This window comes from Elephas maximus, chromosome 21 (assembly GCF_024166365.1).
Source record: "Elephas maximus indicus isolate mEleMax1 chromosome 21, mEleMax1 primary haplotype, whole genome shotgun sequence".
Lineage (NCBI taxonomy): Eukaryota > Metazoa > Chordata > Mammalia > Proboscidea > Elephantidae > Elephas > Elephas maximus.
Genome location: NC_064839.1, coordinates 5,347,563 through 5,364,289, shown reverse-complemented (window position 1 = coordinate 5,364,289; position 16,727 = coordinate 5,347,563). Strand labels below are relative to the sequence as shown.

At 43.5% G+C, this 16,727-nt stretch overlaps 1 protein-coding gene across 1 annotated transcript in view; it reads left to right on the top strand.

The window, feature by feature from the left end:
- Window positions 1-16,727, top strand: part of LOC126065066 (bromodomain-containing protein 7-like) — a 98,300-nt gene that overhangs the window by 64,679 nt on the left and 16,894 nt on the right.

The window sequence follows — 16,727 nt, the reverse complement described above, 5'->3', positions numbered from 1 at the left end:
TTTGGATGTGTCTATGAAACTTCCATGGCCTTGCCTTGTACAAGTTGTGCTGGCTTCCCCAGTATTGTGTACTGTCTTACCCTTCACCCAAGTTACCACTGATCTATTGTCTATTTAGTGTCCCCCCCCCACCATGACCATCAAAGATTGTTTCTTTTTGTGTGTAAACCTTATCATGAGTTTTTACAGTAGTGGTCTCATATAATATTTGGACTTTTGTGATTAACATATTTCACTCAGCATAATGCCCTCCAGATTCATCCATGTTGTGAGATGCTTCGCAGATTCATCGTTATTCTTTATTGCTGTGTATTCCATTGTGTGTATGTACCATAGTTTGTCCATTCATCTGTTGATGGGCACATAGGTTGTTTCCATCTTTTTGCTACGGTGCACAGTTCTGCAGTGAACACGGGTGTGCATATGTCTATTCGTTTGATGGCTCTTATTTCTCTAGGATATATTCCTAGGAGTGAGATTGCTGGATCATATGGTATTTCTATTTCTAGCTTTTTAAGGAAGCACCGTATCCTTTTCCAAAATGGTTGTACCATTTTGCATTCCCACCAGCAGTGCATAAGTGTTCCAGTCTGCCTATGGCCTCTCTAGCATTTGTTATTTTCTGTTTTTTTGATTTGTGCCAGTAATGTCGGGGTGAGGTGGTGTCTCATTGTGCTTTTGATTTGCATTTCTCTAATGGTTAGTGATCGCGAGCATTTCCTCATGTATCTGTTAGCCGTTTGAATATCTTCCTTGGTGAAGTGTCTGTTCATATCCTTTGCCCATTTTTTAATTGGATTATTTGTCTTTTTGTTGTAGAGGTGTTGGATTTTCCTATAGATTTTAGAGATTAAGCCTTTGTCAGATTTGTCATAGCCAAAAATTTTTCCCCAGTCTGTAGATTCTCTTTTTACTCTTTTGATGAAGTCTTTTGATGAGCCTGAGTGTTTAATTTTTAGATCTCAGTTATCTAGCTTATCTGGTTTTTGTGTACTGTTAGTTATGATTTATATCTTGTTACTGCTGTGTATTACAGCATTTAGCGTTGACCCTATTTTTATTTCTGTGACCTTTATAGTTTTTGGTTTTATATTTAGGTCTCTGATCCATTGTGAATTAGTTTTTGTGTATTGTGTGAGGTATAGTTACTCAGCGTTTAGCGTTGACCCTGTTTTTATTTCTGTGACCTTTATAGTTTTTGGTTTTATATTTAGGTCTCTGATCCGTTGTGAATTAGTTTTTGTGTATTGTGTGAGGTATAGTTACTCAGCGTTTAGTGTTGACCCTATTTTTATTTCTGTGACCTTTATAGTTTTTGGTTTTATATTTAGGTCTCTGATCCATTGTGAATTAGTTTTTGTGTATGGTGTGAGGTATAGTTACTGTTGCATTTTTTTGCAGATGGACATCCAGTTTTGCCAGCACCATCTGTTAAAAAGATTGTCTTTTCCCCATTTGATAGACATTGGGCCTTTGTCGAAGATCAGGTGACCAGAGGTTGATGCATTTACATCGGGGTTCTCAGTTCTGTTTCATTGGTCAGTGTGTCTTTATACTAATACCGGGCTGTTTTGACTACTGTAGCTATATAGTGGGCTCTGAGGCCGGGCAGTGCGAGTCCTCCTACTTTATTCTTCTTCAATAGTGCTTTACTTATCCGAGGCCTCTTTCCTTTCCATATAAAGTTAATAATTAGTTTTTCCATCTCTTTAAGGAATGCTGTTTGTATTTGGGTCAGGATTGCATTGTATTTATAGATTGCTTTGGTTAGAATTGACATATTCACAATATTGAGTCTACCTATCCATGAGCATGGCATGTTTTTTTCCATTTATGTAGATCTCTTTTGGTTTCTTGCAGTAGTGTTTTGTAGTTTTCTTTGTATAGATCTTTTATATCCTTGGTTAGATTTATTCTTAAGTATTTTATTTTTTAGGGGCTGTTATAAATGTTATTGTTTTCTTGATATGTTTTTTGTAGTTCTGTTTATTGGTGTATAGGCATACAACTTATTTTCGTATGTTTATGTTGAACCTTGCTATTCTGCTGAATCTATTAGTTCCAGTAGTTTTCTCGTGGAGTATTTGGGTTTTCTATATATAGTATCAGATCATCTGCAAATAGGGACAGCTTTACTATTTCCTTACCAATTCCAATGGCCTTTATTTCTTTTTCTTGCCTTATTGCTCCAGATAGAACTTCCAGAAGTGCAGATTAAAGGCATTCTTGTCTTGTTCCTGTTCTCAAGGGGAATGATTTTAGCCTCACTCCATTAAGAATAATGTCGGCTGTTGGTTTTATATAGATGCCCTTTATTATGTTCAGGAATTTCTCTATCTATTTTATTGAGAGTTTTTATCAGGAATGGGTGTTGGACTTTGTCAAATGCCTTTTCTGCATTGATTGAGATGATCATGTGATTCTTTTATTTATGTGGTGGATTATGTTGATTGGTTTTCTAATATTGAACCATCCTTGCATACCTGGTATGAATCCCACCCACTTGGTCATGGACTTTTTTTTTTTTTAAATATGATGCTGAATTCTATTGGCTAGAATTTTTTTTTTTTAATTTTTATTGTGCTTTAAGTGAAAGTTTACAAATCAAGTCAGTCTCTCACACAAAAACCCATATACACCTTGCTACACGCTCCCAATTACTCTCGCCCTAATGAGACAGCCTGCTCTCTCTCTCCACTCTTTCTTTTTGTGTCCTTTTCGCCAGCTTCTAACCCCCTCCACCCTCTCATCTCCCCTCCAGGCAGGAGATGCCAACATAGTCTCAAGTGTCCACCTGATCCAAGAAGCTCACTCCTCACCAGCATCCCTCTCCAACCCATTGTCCAGTCCAATCCATGTCTGAAGAGTTGGCTTTGAGAATGGTTCCTGTCCTGGGGCAACAGAAGGTCTGGGTGCTATGACCACTGGGGTCCTTCCAGTCTCAGTCAGACCATTAAGTCTGGCCTTATGAGAATTTGGGGTCTGCATCCCACTGCTCTCCTGCTCCCTCAGGGGTTCTCTGTTGTGTTCCCTGTCAGGGCAGTCATCGGTTGTAGCCAGGCACCATCTAGTTCTTCTGGTCTCAGGATGATGTAGTTGCCAGTTCATGTGGCCCTCTCTGTCTCTTGGGCTCCTAATCGTGCCTTGTGCCCTTGGTGTTCTTCATTCTCCTTTGATCCAGGTGGGTTGAGACCAATTGATGCATCTTAGATCGATGCTTGCTAACGTTTAAGACCCCAGACACCACTCTTCAAAGTGGAATGCAGAATGTTTTGTTAATAGATTTTATTATGCCAATTGACTTAGATGTCCCCTGAAACCATGGTCCCCAGACCCCTGCCCCTGCTACATTGGCCTTCGAAGCATTGAGTTTATTCACGAAACTGCTGGCTTTTGGTTTAGTCCAATTGTGCTGACCTCCCCTGTATTATGTGCTATCTTTCCCATCACCAAAAGTAGTTCTTATCTACTAACTAGTGAATACCCCTCTCCCATTTTCCCTTCCTTCCCCCTCTCGTAACCACAAAAGAATATTTTGTTCTCAGTTTAAACTGTTTCTCAAGTTCTTATAATAGTGGTCTTATACAATATTTGTCCTTTTGCACCTGACTAATTTCACTCAGCATAATGCCTTCCAGGTTCCTCCATGTTATGAAATGTTTCACAGATCCTCACTGTTCTTTATCGATGTGTAGTATTCCATTGTGTGAATATACCATAATTTATTTATCCGTCCATCCGTTGAAGGGCACCTTGGTTGCTTCCATCTTTTTGCTATTGTAAACAGGGGTGTGCATATATATGTTTGTGTAAAGGCTCTTATTTCTCTAGGATATATTCCAAGGAGTGGGATTGCTGGATCGTATGGTAGTTTTATTTCTAACTTTTTAAGGAACTGCCAAATCGATTTCCAAAGTGGTTCTACCATTTGACATTCCCACCAGCAGTGTAGAAGTGTTCCAGTCTCGCCACAGCCTCTCCAACATTTATTATTTTGTGTTTTTTGGATTATTGCAGGCCTTGTTGGAGTGAGATGAAATCTCATTGTAGTTTTGATCTGCATTTCTCTAATGGCTAATGGTTGTGAACATTTCCTCATATATCCGTTAGCTACCTGAATGTCTCCTTTAGTGAAGTGTCTATTCATATCTTTTGCCCATTTTTTAATTGGGTTATTTGTCTTTTTTGCAGTTGAGTTTTTGCAGTATCATGTAGATTTTAGAGATCAGGCGCCGATCAGAAATGTCATAGCTAAAAACTTTTTCCCAGTCTGTAGGTAGTCTTTTTACTCTTTGGTGAAGTCTTTTGATGAGCGTAAGTGTTTGATTTTTAGGAGCTCCCAGTTATCTAGTTTTTCTTCTACATTCTTTATAATGTTTTGTATGCTGTTTATGTAATGTATCAGGGCTCCTAACGTTGTCCCTATTTTTTCATTAATGATCTTTATTGTTTTAGATTTTATATTTAGGTCTTTGATCCATTTTGAGTTAGTTTTCGTGCATGGAGTGAGGTATGGGTCTTGTTTCATTTTTTTTTGCAGATGGATATCCAGTTATGCCAGCACCATTTGTTGAAAAGACTGTCTTTTCACCCATTTAACTGTTTTGGGGCCTTTGTCAAATAGCAGCTCATATGTGGATGGATTTATGTCTGGATTCTCAATTCTGTTCCATTGGTCCATGTATCTGTTGTTGTACCAGTACCAGGCTGTTTTGACTACTGTGGTGGTATAATAGGTTCTAAAATCAGGTAAAGTAAGGCCTCCCACTTTGTTCTTCTTTTTCAGTAATGCCTTATTGATCCGGGGCCTCTTTCCCTTCCATATGAAGTTGGTGACTTGTTTCTCTATCTCATTAAAGAATGTCGTTGGGATTTGGATCAGAATTGCATTAAATGTATAGATCGCTTTTGGTAGAATAGACATTTTTATAATGTTAAGTCTTTCTATCCATGAGCAAGGTATGTTCTTCCACTTATATAAGTCTCTTGGTTTCTTGCAGAAGTGTACTGTAGTTTTCTTTGAGTAAGTCTTTTACATCTCTGGTAAGATTTATTCCTAAGTATTTTATCTTCTTGGGGGCTGCTGTAAATGGCATTGATTTGGTGATTTCCTCTTCAATGTTCTTTTTGTTGGTGTAGGGGAATCCAACTGATTTTTGTATGTTTATCTTATATCCCGATACTCTGCTGAACTCTTCTATTAGTTTCAGTAGTTTTCTGGAGGATTCCTTAGGGTTTTCTGTGTATAAGATCATGTCATCTGGAAATAGAGATACCATGTTTTCTAAAAATCTTTCTCAAAGGAACTAGGACCACCTTAAAGGCGGGGAATATATTTACCCTAGTTGGCCGAGAGAATTCTCCAGTCAACCAAGGAGATGCTCACCATTTGGTACACTTAGATGCTGTTGCCTCTCATGCTAACTCTACTTCTAACCCCCACCCTAAATAAATATTCCCCGACTTCATGCCCCTCTTCAGCAGGAAGCAGCCAGATTGAGCGACGCCCTGTTTCCCAAGATTGTGAAACTTTCAGAAAAAGGGGGGATTGAAGTAGTGAAAATGCATTTTCTTTAGTGTTTTAATATTAGGGAGAATATATTTTCTCATTTGTTTTAATATAGCTGTATAAGCTGTAATTAATCCCTAGTCCTTGGAAAATGATTCAGGCTCTGTTCAAAATATAGCTGAGCAGCCTGTTCTGCTCTTAAAAATAACAAACACCCTAATATCTTACAACATATTTTCCCCTATTCGAAATAGGTGATTGAGAGCTTGACATGAGTAACACAATAATGATGCTCTAAGTAATCTCCAAATGTTTTTTTTAATTGTGCCAGGTGCACCAGTTTCTTCCAAAGAGGTGCGGAGCTATCTCAGCTCCTGTGGCCTTGGTCTCTCTTCTCCTTTGTTTTCTTGAGAAATGGCCTTCGGCCTGGAAGCCAACAAGAAGGCTTTCGTTCTTGCTCCCTATCTCAGGCCACAGTGGACTTGGCAAAACAGCCCCACTAGCCGAGAGGTGCTTATGAGAGCTTTTTCAGCCTGTTATAAATATGCTGATTAGAGTCCAAGGTGCCTGACATTTTTTATCTTTAGTTTAATACAGAGTTTTTATAGTTGTTTTGTGACCTATAAGGCCATCTGTGGACTACATGCTCAAAACATTCGGTAACCCTCCCATCAACCCTTTAGGGCAGACAGAATTTGGGGGGAATTTAACCCCCTCTGTACCTTGAATACAGGTATTCAATAAAGCCTTTTTACTGCTTACCTCCTCCTGTCTCAGTATTGGCTTTGCAGCAGGTGGCTCGAACCCACAATTTGCGGTAACAAATTTGTCGAGCTCATTGCAGGGAAGAGAAACCAAATGATGGTTTTCTCATTCTGACTGCTTTCGTCAAAGGACTGGAGGAAGTCAGAGAGTGCTTTCTTTCACTGATAAACATGCAGGCTGATGTTGCCTCTGTGCTCTCTTACCTGGAACAGAGTGTGTAGTTACACACTTTGAACTGAGGAAAGGCAATTGGCTTTGTTAGGATTTCACTATGCACTTTGTTTTCCCTGGGCAACAATGTGCTTTCACAATCCCTTAGCGCTAACACTACATACCTGTCCCCATTCAAGAACAGCGCTACTGCAATGGAGTTTTCCTGGGGAAACCTTGCATTTGCAAGGATCAAATTTGCTGAGCTCATTGCAGGGAAGAGAAACCAAATGCCGGTTTTCTCATTCTGACTGCTTTCGTCAGAGGACTGGATGAAATCAGGGAGTTCTTCCTTTCACTGAGAAACATGCAGGGTGATGTTGCCTCTGAGCTTTCCTACTTGGAAAAGAGTGTGTAGTTACACACTTCGAACTGCGGAAAGGCACTTGGGCTTGTTAGGATTTCACCAGGCACGTTGTTTTCCCTGGACAACAATGTGCTTTCACCATCCCTTAACCCCAGCACTGCATACTTGTTCCTCTTCAAGTACAGGGCTACCTCAGTGGAGTTTTCCTGAGGAAACCTTGCATTTGCTAGGGCCAGATTTGCCGAGCTCATTGCAGGAAAGAGAAACCAAATGACGGTTTTCTCATTCTGACTGCTTTCGTCAGCGGACTGGATGAAGTCAGAGAGTTCCTTCTTTCACTGAGAAACATGCAAGCTGATGTCGCCTCTGAGCTTTGCTCTTTGGAAATAATGTAAAGTGACATGCATTCAAACTGCGGAAAGACACGGGTTTGCTAGGACTTCACTATGCACTGTGTTTTCCTTGGGCCTCAGTGTGTTTTCAGTATCTCTTCACGGTAACACTACGTAGCTGTTTCTCTGCAAGGAGAGAGGTTACTGTTTTGCAGTTTGGCTTAGGAAACCTTGCGTTTGCAAGTGCGAAGTTACCGGGTTCTTGCAGGAAAGAGAATACAAAAGACAGTTTTCTCCCTGGCCTTCAGAGTGCTTTTACGGTCGCTGAAGCCTAACACTAGGAGCTTGTTACTCTGCAGGAACACCACCACCGCGGTGACGTGATGAGGAAACCGCGCATTTGCAAGAGCCAAAGTTACCGAGCTCCTTGCAGGAAAAGAAACCAATGGATATTTTCTCTCCTTCTGCCTGAGTTTTTCAGAAGACTGGATGAAATCAGAGAGTACTTTCTCTTACTGGGAAACATGCACACTGATGTTGCCTCTGCATTCTCTTAGGTGGAAAGAATGGGATGTTACGCCCATTGAGCTAAAGTCAGACACTTGAGTTTTCTAGGGTTTCAACGTGCACTTTGTTTCATCCGGGTGTGGATGTGCTTTCCCAATCTCTTGACGCTAACAGCACGTAGTTGTTCCTCTGAAGGTTACAGGGGCTATCGTCATGCAGTTCTTCTGAGGAGACCTTGTGTTCGCAAGAGCCTAAGTTACCGAGTTCACTGCATGAAAGAGAAACCCAAAGAGTGCTTCTCTCTTTCTGCCTGCTTTTGTCAGAGAACTGGTTGGAATCAGGGAGCTCTTTCTCTTCCTGAAAGTCATGCAGTCTGATGTTGCCTCCGCATTCTCTTAGATGAAAGAGAATAGAAAGTGAATCCCATGGAAGTGCGTGCAGACACTTGGGCTTTCTAGGATTTCAGTACGCACTTTGTTTTACCTGGGTGTGAATGTGCATTAATGATCTCTTAATTAGGACACTCTGCAGTTTGTTCTGTGCAAGTATTTGGGCTATAGGGATGCAGCTTGGCTGAGTAAAGCTTGTGTTTGCAAGAATCAAAGTTACTGAATTCATTGCATGAAAGAGAAATGAAAATACAGTTTCTCTCATCCCAGTTGATTAAGTCAGGATGTTTGATTAAGTCAGAGGATTTTCTCTCATATTGAAAAACATGCAAGATAATGTTTCCTCTGCAGTCTCTTAGTTGGTAAAGAATATAAACTTACTCTTTTAAATACGTGCAGACACTAGGCTTGTCTAGGTTTTCAACATGCACTTTGTTTTATCCGGGCGTGAATGTGCATTAAAAATCTCTGAAGGAGAACACCATGCAGTTTGTTCTGTGCTATAGCAATGTAGTTTTGCCGAGTAAACCTTGTGTTTGCAAGAGGCAGAGTTATCAAATTCATTGCCTGAAAGAGAAACCAATATACAGTTTCTTTCATTCTTCCTGATTAAGTCAGAGAATTTGATGGTCAGAAAGTTTATTTTCTTACTGAAAAACATGCAAGGTAATGTTGCCTCTGCATTCTCTTAGTTGGAAAATGTAAAGCTACACCCACTGAAATACGTGCAGGCAGTTGGGTTTTGTAGGATTTCACTATGCACTTTGTTTTACCTTGGCGTGAATGTGCAGTCACAATCTCTTAACGAGAACACCATGCAGTTTGTTCTGTGCAAATATTCAGGCTATAGCGGTGGAGTTTTGCTAAGCAAAAGTTGTGTTTGCAAGATCTAAAGTTCCTGGATAAATTGCCTATAGGGAAACGAAAATACAGTTCCTCTCATCCAATTTGATATAAGTCAGGAGGTTTGATTAAGTCACAGGATGTCCCTCATATTGAAAAACATGCAAGCCAATGTTATGTGTGCAGCCTCTTAGTTGGAAAATGAAAAAGTTACTCTCATTCAAATACGTACAGACACGTGGGTTTTATAGGATTTCAATATGCACTTTGATTAGATCAGAGGCTTTTTTTTCTCTTATTGAAAAAACCTGCAAGCTAATGCTGTATCTGCAGAGTCTTAGTTGCAAAAGCATGTAAAGTTACTCCCATTCAAATGTGTGCAGTCCCTTGTTTTCTTGGATTCTGCTTGATTAAGTTTGGCCTATTTGATTAGTTCAAAGGGTTTTTTTTCTCTTATTAGAAAATCTGCAACCTAATGTTTACTCAGCAAAACTACATCACTATAGCCACGTACTTGCCCAGGAAAGACGACATTCTGTCCTCAAGAGAGTTTTAATGCACATTCACATCCGAGAAAAACAACAAGTGTATATTGAAAACATATAAAACCCAAGTCCTTGCACATATTTGAATGGGAGTGTCTTTATTTTCTTTTCCAACTAAGAGACTGCAGAGGCGACGTTAGCTTGCATAGTTTTCTATGAGAGAAAAAACCCTCTGACTTAATCGAATCCTCTGACTTAAGTAGAATGAGAGAAACTGTATTTTGGTTTCTCTTTCATGCAACGAATTTGGCAACTTTCCCTCTTGCGAACACGAAGGTTACTCAACAGCAATTAACAGTAGCCACAAAGCAGTTAAGTAAAATGATAAGAAATGGTAGTTAAGCAAGAACTTTTTATTTATATCATTAACATAATTTCAGTTTTTTGATTTATAATTTAAGATACTGTGACCTTTAATGCATGTACTTTGAATTTCTCTAATTTTGATGAACTGCTGTAACATTGTAGGAAGGAACTGCCATTACATTTTTAACAAAAGCAGGTACGTAATGACATCCATACCAATTTCTCCTTGAGTTTCTGGATAAAAAGTCTCACAGGTTGTGTACTCAGCTGACTCAACTGGAATGTCCCAATATTCTGTACACTTCTTTTATGTGCTTCCCCTCTCTCTGGATCTGTGGAGTTTGTCCCAGGCAGCAATACTGAATCCATTAAAAAAAAAAAAAAAGACTAGAGCATGCTATGATTTCAACCTACCAAAACCATCAAGGAATGTCTGGATACTTAAAAACAAAAAACTCAAACCAGTTGCTGCCCAGTGGATTCCGACTCATGGTGACCCCATGTGTTACAGAGTAGAACTCTGCTCCATGGCCTTTTCTTGGCAAAGGGTGAGTCTTTATGGAAGCAGATCTCCAGGCCTTCCTTTCCTGGGATCTGGGCGAGGTGGGGTTCGAACCACCAAACTTTAGGCTAGTCATCAAGTGCAAACCACTTACATAGGTCTTGCTAATGTATTATATGAGAAGCAAAGAACGAAACACATGGAAACCCTAGAAAATGCACTGTTCTGTGCTCGCTATTGGAGGAAAGTGTCTGATAGGAGCTGCAGCCCAGCTCCTTCTCCTGCAGTCTGGGCAGTGAAAAGTGAGTGTCTTCCTCATTGCCCACTCAGAGCCGGTTTCGTCCTGAAGCGGCGGCGGACCCCTCCCTGGGGCGGAAGGTCCTGGGGGAAGGAAAGCTCCTGCTCTCACCATGGGAGGGCACCCAGGTCAGTTCGGCCAAGCATCGGGCTGTTCCCAGGCTGGGGGTGCTGGGTGGGTTTGCAAGCGCCCTCTCGCGGCCAGCCACCACATCACTGAAATTCAGCGTCAGGTGATTCTAAGCCATGGAAGTTGAAACTGAAGTGGGGTCACCATCTGGCGCCTTGATGGGAACAGTGGAGACAAGAAGGCAGGAGCTAAATATTCAAAAGCCCACTAAGAGCTAGAACAACCTGGAGCGAGGAAACAGGCAGACAGCGGAGGGGCCCAGAGAGGTTGGGCATTCTTTGGCCTGGACTTTGACCTGTGAGTTCCACACACCCACCCCCCTACCTCACCTGATTAGGGTAAATGAGGAAATATTTAAGGGGTGCCAAGAAACTCGGTGGTCAGGATTAATGGCACTTTAATGAAATGTACTTTAAAAAACAATCTATGAGGACAAAATATCAAAATTTTAGAGATATCCGGCCAGCCAACGCCTCCTGTCCAGCCCTCCTCTGGTCCACCGGGTCAACTGGTGCCTTTGAGGGTCAGCCTGAGCTCAGTCGCTACACCCAGGTTCCCCGGGCTTCCCCAAAACGTCTGCAACTCCACCCGCCCCCTCACTTTGCACCTTGGTTCTGTGTCTTGCACCTCCTGCCCCTGCTCTCTCGTCCTGTTTGCCCTCCACTCAGCATATGCATGAACAAACTTCCCCAAAACCCCACAACTGGCTCAGCCTGCACCACCTTCCCTTTCCCCCTGCGCCTCCTCCCATCTCCATCCGCACCCTATCGCTGCCAGCGCCCCCTTCCGTCCGCACCTCCTCCCTGTTCTGTCCTCACCCCACGGACCCTCTCACTCCTGCCTCTGTGCCCAGCGTGTGATCTTAGGCAGAGGTTCGGCGACCACCACATAGCTGGAGAAGGCTGGACCTCTTCTGGCTTGGAGTCTGAGCTGCCTCCCCACCAGGCCAGGTAAAGTTTAAAGGGAGTCAATAAGCTCGGTCCACCCATTTTTTTTTACCCATTCCAGGCAGAATGGCTCCTGTATGCTTTTGTGGCATTTTGTTGCTGAGCTCCAGTTATGGAATGGAGTTTTTCGGACTTTTTGTACAAAAAAAAAAAAAAACTGTCTTGGAAGAAGTACAGCCAGAATGCTACTTAGAAGCAAGGATGGTGAGACTTGTTTCCAGTATGCTGGACATGCTATCAGGAAGTACTAGTCCCTGGAGAAGAACATCATGCTTGGTAAAGTAAAGGGTCAGCTAAAAACAGGAAGGCCCCCCTCACCTGGTGGCTGCAACAGTGGGTTCCAACATAACGATTATGAGGATGGCACATGACCCAGCAGTGGTTTTGTTGTACATAGGGTGGCTATGAGCTGAAACCAACTCTACTGCACCTAACAATGTTTATATAAATGGAATCATACCACTTGAATCTCTTTGATTGTGTGGAGCACATGTCAGTAGTATCTTCCTTTGGTGGCTGAGAAGTTTGCTTGCTGAAAGTGCAGAGTACTTGAAGCATTTACTGATGAAGAACGAAGACCACAGCCTTCAGTATGCATTACATCTCAACAAAAAGAAAAATAAGTCCTCACAACTGGACCAATACACAGCACCATGACAAAAAAAAATATATATATATATATTTTATCATGATAACCGGGGAAAATATTGAAGCTGTCAAGGGTTTCATTTTACTCAGATCCACAATCAACACCATGTAAGCAGCAGTCAAGAAATCAAAGGAGGCATTGCATTGGGCAGATTTGCTGCAAAAGTCCTCTTTAAAGTGTTGAAAAGCGAAGGAGAGCTTGAAGACTAAGGTGCGCCTGACCCAAGCCATGGTGTTTTCAATTGCCTCCTATGCATGTGAAAGCTGGACGATGAGTAAAGAAGACTGAAGAATTGCCACCTTTGAATTGTGGTGTTGGAGAAGAATGTTGAATATACCACAGACTGCCAAAAGAACAAACAAATCTGTCTTGGAAGAAGTACAACCAGAATGCTCCTTAGAAAGGAGGATGGGGAGACTAGTCTCATATACTTTGGACATGTTGTCAGGAGGGATCCTGAAGTAGTGAAAATGTTTTTTCTTGAGTGTTTTAATATTAGGGAGAATATATTTTCTCATTTGTTTTAATATAGCTGTATAAAAAAAATAAGCTGTGATTAATCTCTAGTCCTTGGAAAATGGTGCAGACTCTGTTCAAAATATAGCTGAGCAGCCTGTTCTGCTCTTAAACATAACGAACACCCTAATAACTTACAACGTATTTTCCCTTATTTGAAATAGGCGATTGAGAGCTTGACATGGCTAACGCCATAATGATGCTCTAAGTAATCTCTAAACATTTTTTAATTGCACCAGCTACACCGATCCCCTCCAAAGGGGTGCGGAGCTATCTCAGCTCCTATGGCCTTGATGTCTCCTTTCTTTGTTCTCTTGAGAAATGGCCTTCAGCCTGCAAACCAGCAAGAATGTTTGCTTTCTTGCTCCCTATCTCAGCCACGGTGGACTTGGCAAAACAGGCCCCACTAGCGGAGAGATTCTTAGGAGAGTTTTTCAGCCTGTTATAAATATACTGATGAGAGTCCAAGGTGCCTGACATCTTTATCTTTAGTTTAATAAAGAGTTTTTGTAGTTCTTTAGTGATGTATAAGACCATCTGTGGACTATGTGCTCAAAACATTAGGTAACCCTGATCTTTCCCGTATAAAACCCTCCCATCAACCCTTTAGGGCAGACAGAATTTGGGAGAAATTCAACCCCCTCTGTCTCTTGAATACTGGTATTCAATAAAGCCTTCTTACCTCCCTCCTGTCTCAGTATTGGCCTTGCGGCAGGCGGCTCGAACCCGCAATTTGCGGTAACAATCCGTCCCTGGAGAAGGACATCATGCTTGGTAGAGGGTCAGCAGCAAAAAAGAGGAAAACCCTCAATGAGATGTATTCATGCAGTGGCTGTAACAATGGGCTTAAGCACAACAAGGATTTGTGAGGATGGCGCCTGTAGTGTCTCCTTCTGTTGTACATGGGGTGGGTATGAGTGGACCCTGCTTGGTGCCAACTAATAACAACATTGTTTATCACTCACCAGGTGGGTTGGTGTATTTTTGCTTCCAGTTCTGGCTGTTTTGAATGATGCCCTGGAACCCGGCGCCTACCCACAACCTCCGACCCCACTCACCCTGGGTCTACTCACAAGCCTTCAGACCCCGCCCATCCGGCGCCTATGCTCGACCTCTGACTTTGCGCACCGGACGCTTAGGGGTCTTGGAACTCATCGCGCCCCTCTCGCTGGAGGGGCTCCCTGCGTGGCCGGAAGGGGAACGTCCGCCCTACTCTCGGAAGGGGCTGTGGGTGGCTGTTCCGTGAGACCGCACATGGGCGGTAACGTGCCACAATGGACCCCAAGCTCAGGGTAGCCCCTCTCGCTTCTGCTCCGTGAAAACCTGGGTGACAACGCAGAGACGGAACCGCCGTGGGAGCAATCTGTCTGCAACGTGGCGCCCAGGCCAGGGAGTGCCGCCCAGTGTAATCAGCTCGCTGTGCAGTTCCCAGCCCAGGAGGCCACACGCGGCCACCCATCGGGCCACCGCCCTCCCAGGTGGGTACCGCGACCCCAGGTGGAAGCCACGCACAGGTGGCCTGAGAAACGGGCAGGGTCCTGAGGACGCTGGGCGGCCGCCCATCCAGGTGAGCAGACAGCCCCTGGGGAGTAGGCACCTGTGGCTCGAGGGGCTTGGAACATGGAGACGGAGATGTCCGCGCTGGCCCACCACATCCATTGATGTCTTTGTGTGGTAGCCTAAGCTCACTAGCCACCCCCGGGCCCCTGGGAGTCTGCTGCAGCCCCACTTCTGCCGGCCCCTCGGTTTGCACCCTGGTTCTGTGTCTCGCAGCTCCTGCACCTGCTGTGTCCTGTTGTTTGCCCTCTGCTAAGGGTTCTCATGAACAAGCTTTCCTGAAGCCCCACACCTGGCTCAGCCTGCACTCGCTTCCGGCCCTGAGTTTGTGTCCAGCATGTGACCTTATCCAGACAGTTTTGCCACCAGTATATTAAAGAGCAAGTTGGTATCTTGGCGCTAACAGGCACCTAGAACTTTCATGCTTTCTTTTTCTTCCTATGTCAGATTTCAGGCTGGAACTCTAGTATAATTGCCTGTGCTGGAGATGTTGACTTCAACAAGAGGTGGTAGGTGGAAATGGAAAGGGAGACATTTTACCATTTAAGGTATGGATATTAATATTAACGTGTCCCCCCTCTGCCCCTCTTGAGAGTGTCTCATCTACCACCGCACTAATTGATTCTTGTGATTTTGGCCTCCAAAAATAAAGCCACTGGGGAAGGTTTACACATTCAGTTTCAATAGGAGGGACAGAAATAGGCATGGTCTGCACAGAGCTTTGTGTCGACCACCCCCACCCCCCAGAGAGAAGCAGGGAGTTCCCGGGTGGTGCAAATGGTGATGCGCTCAGCTGCTAAATGAGAAGTTGGCAGTCAAATTCATCCAGAGGTGTCTTGGAAGAAAAACCTGGTGATGTACGTCTGAAAAATCAGTCATGGAAAACCCTATGGAGCACAGTTCTGCTTTGACACACATGGAGTGGCCATAAGATGGAGTGGACTCCACAGTGACTGATTTAGAGGGAAGCAAGCCCATTGGGGAAACCCTAGTGGTGTAGTGTTTAAGTGCTATGGCTGCTAACCAGAAGATCGGCAGTTGGAATCCACCAAGCGCTCCTTGGAAACTTTATGGGGCAATTCTACTCTGTCTTATAGGGTCGCTATGAGTTGGAATCGACTGGATGGCAACGGGTTTGGGTTTTTTTTTTTTTTTTTTTTTGAGCCCATTGGAGGGGATATCTGCCCTGAGACCAGTAATCTCTGTACTTTCGTGGGAAAGCCATTAGCAAGAATGAACATGGCCGATGAGTTCAGAACACAGCATCTCCTTGAAGCCCTTTAGTGGGAAGTGTGCTGTCACTTGTGTGCATAGCAAAAAGTGTGTCAAGGCTGGAAGGAACTCACCTTGTTTCAGGCCTAACTTTACCAGTTTCCATTGAGTGAAGCCAGCAAGGAAGCAGGGGCCAGAAAGGGAAGGTGCAGTGTTTGAAGCAGAACACAGCACAGCATATATCCTCTGAGAAGAGGAAGGTGGATGATGTCTGGAGTGTTAAGATTAAGGCTAGAATCAGGGTTAGGGTCAAGGCCATGTCAGGGTGAGAGTCAATGCCAGGGTTAGGGTTTTACCATTGGGATAAGGGTCAGAGTTGTAGGGTCAGGGTGAAGGTACAAGGTAAAACTCCACTCAGTTCTCTTTGTGAGTATGTGTTGGCAGTGTTCTCACCTTCCTGTGTTTGGGGGGCTTCTCCCTTGAGGACTGAAAAAGAAACCAGTTGTTGACAGTGCCGAATTAAGGGGTGGGCTATATAGGCAGCTGCCTGGGGTGAGAGGCTTCATGGGATACCAAATCAATATGTATCAAAAATGACTTTGAGTAAAATATTATCAAAGCAAGTATATATCAAATAGTTATCCTAAGTTGATATAGATGTTCCCAAAGTGCGTGTTGCTGCGCAGTGGCATAAATAGGTTGCACAAAACCCTGCTGCCTAAATGGCCTGGTGGTGTCAGTCCTCCGCTAACTTTATAAAGGGGAGGAGAGAGAATCAAGGTCAACATCAGCCCCAGGCTGATTCATATGAGGTGGAGGCAGACACACCTCCTCTTTCTGCCATCTTTACCAATTCTGACACCAGCCCTCCCTCCCGCGGCACTCTCTACTTCTCCGCTGGGTTCGAGAATTCATTGCAGTGGCCACACGGAGCTCATAGGCAGTACTGACAATTATGGGATTTATTAGGTAAGTAACAGGTTACAGTCCAGGCTCAGGAACACTCAGCGTACAGTTCTTCCATCAGGACAGCCTCTTTTCAGCTGTGCTGGCCGGCATACCTCTCTCTGGCCCTTGGCCTCTGCCTCGCTCAAGCAAGTGTTACAAAGCTCCTTTAGCCCCTGCCAATCAGTCCCCAGAGGCACCCCAGGCACTCAGCTTTCTTTTTCCATGGGCTGGGAAGCTCACTGCATGGTCTCCTGCC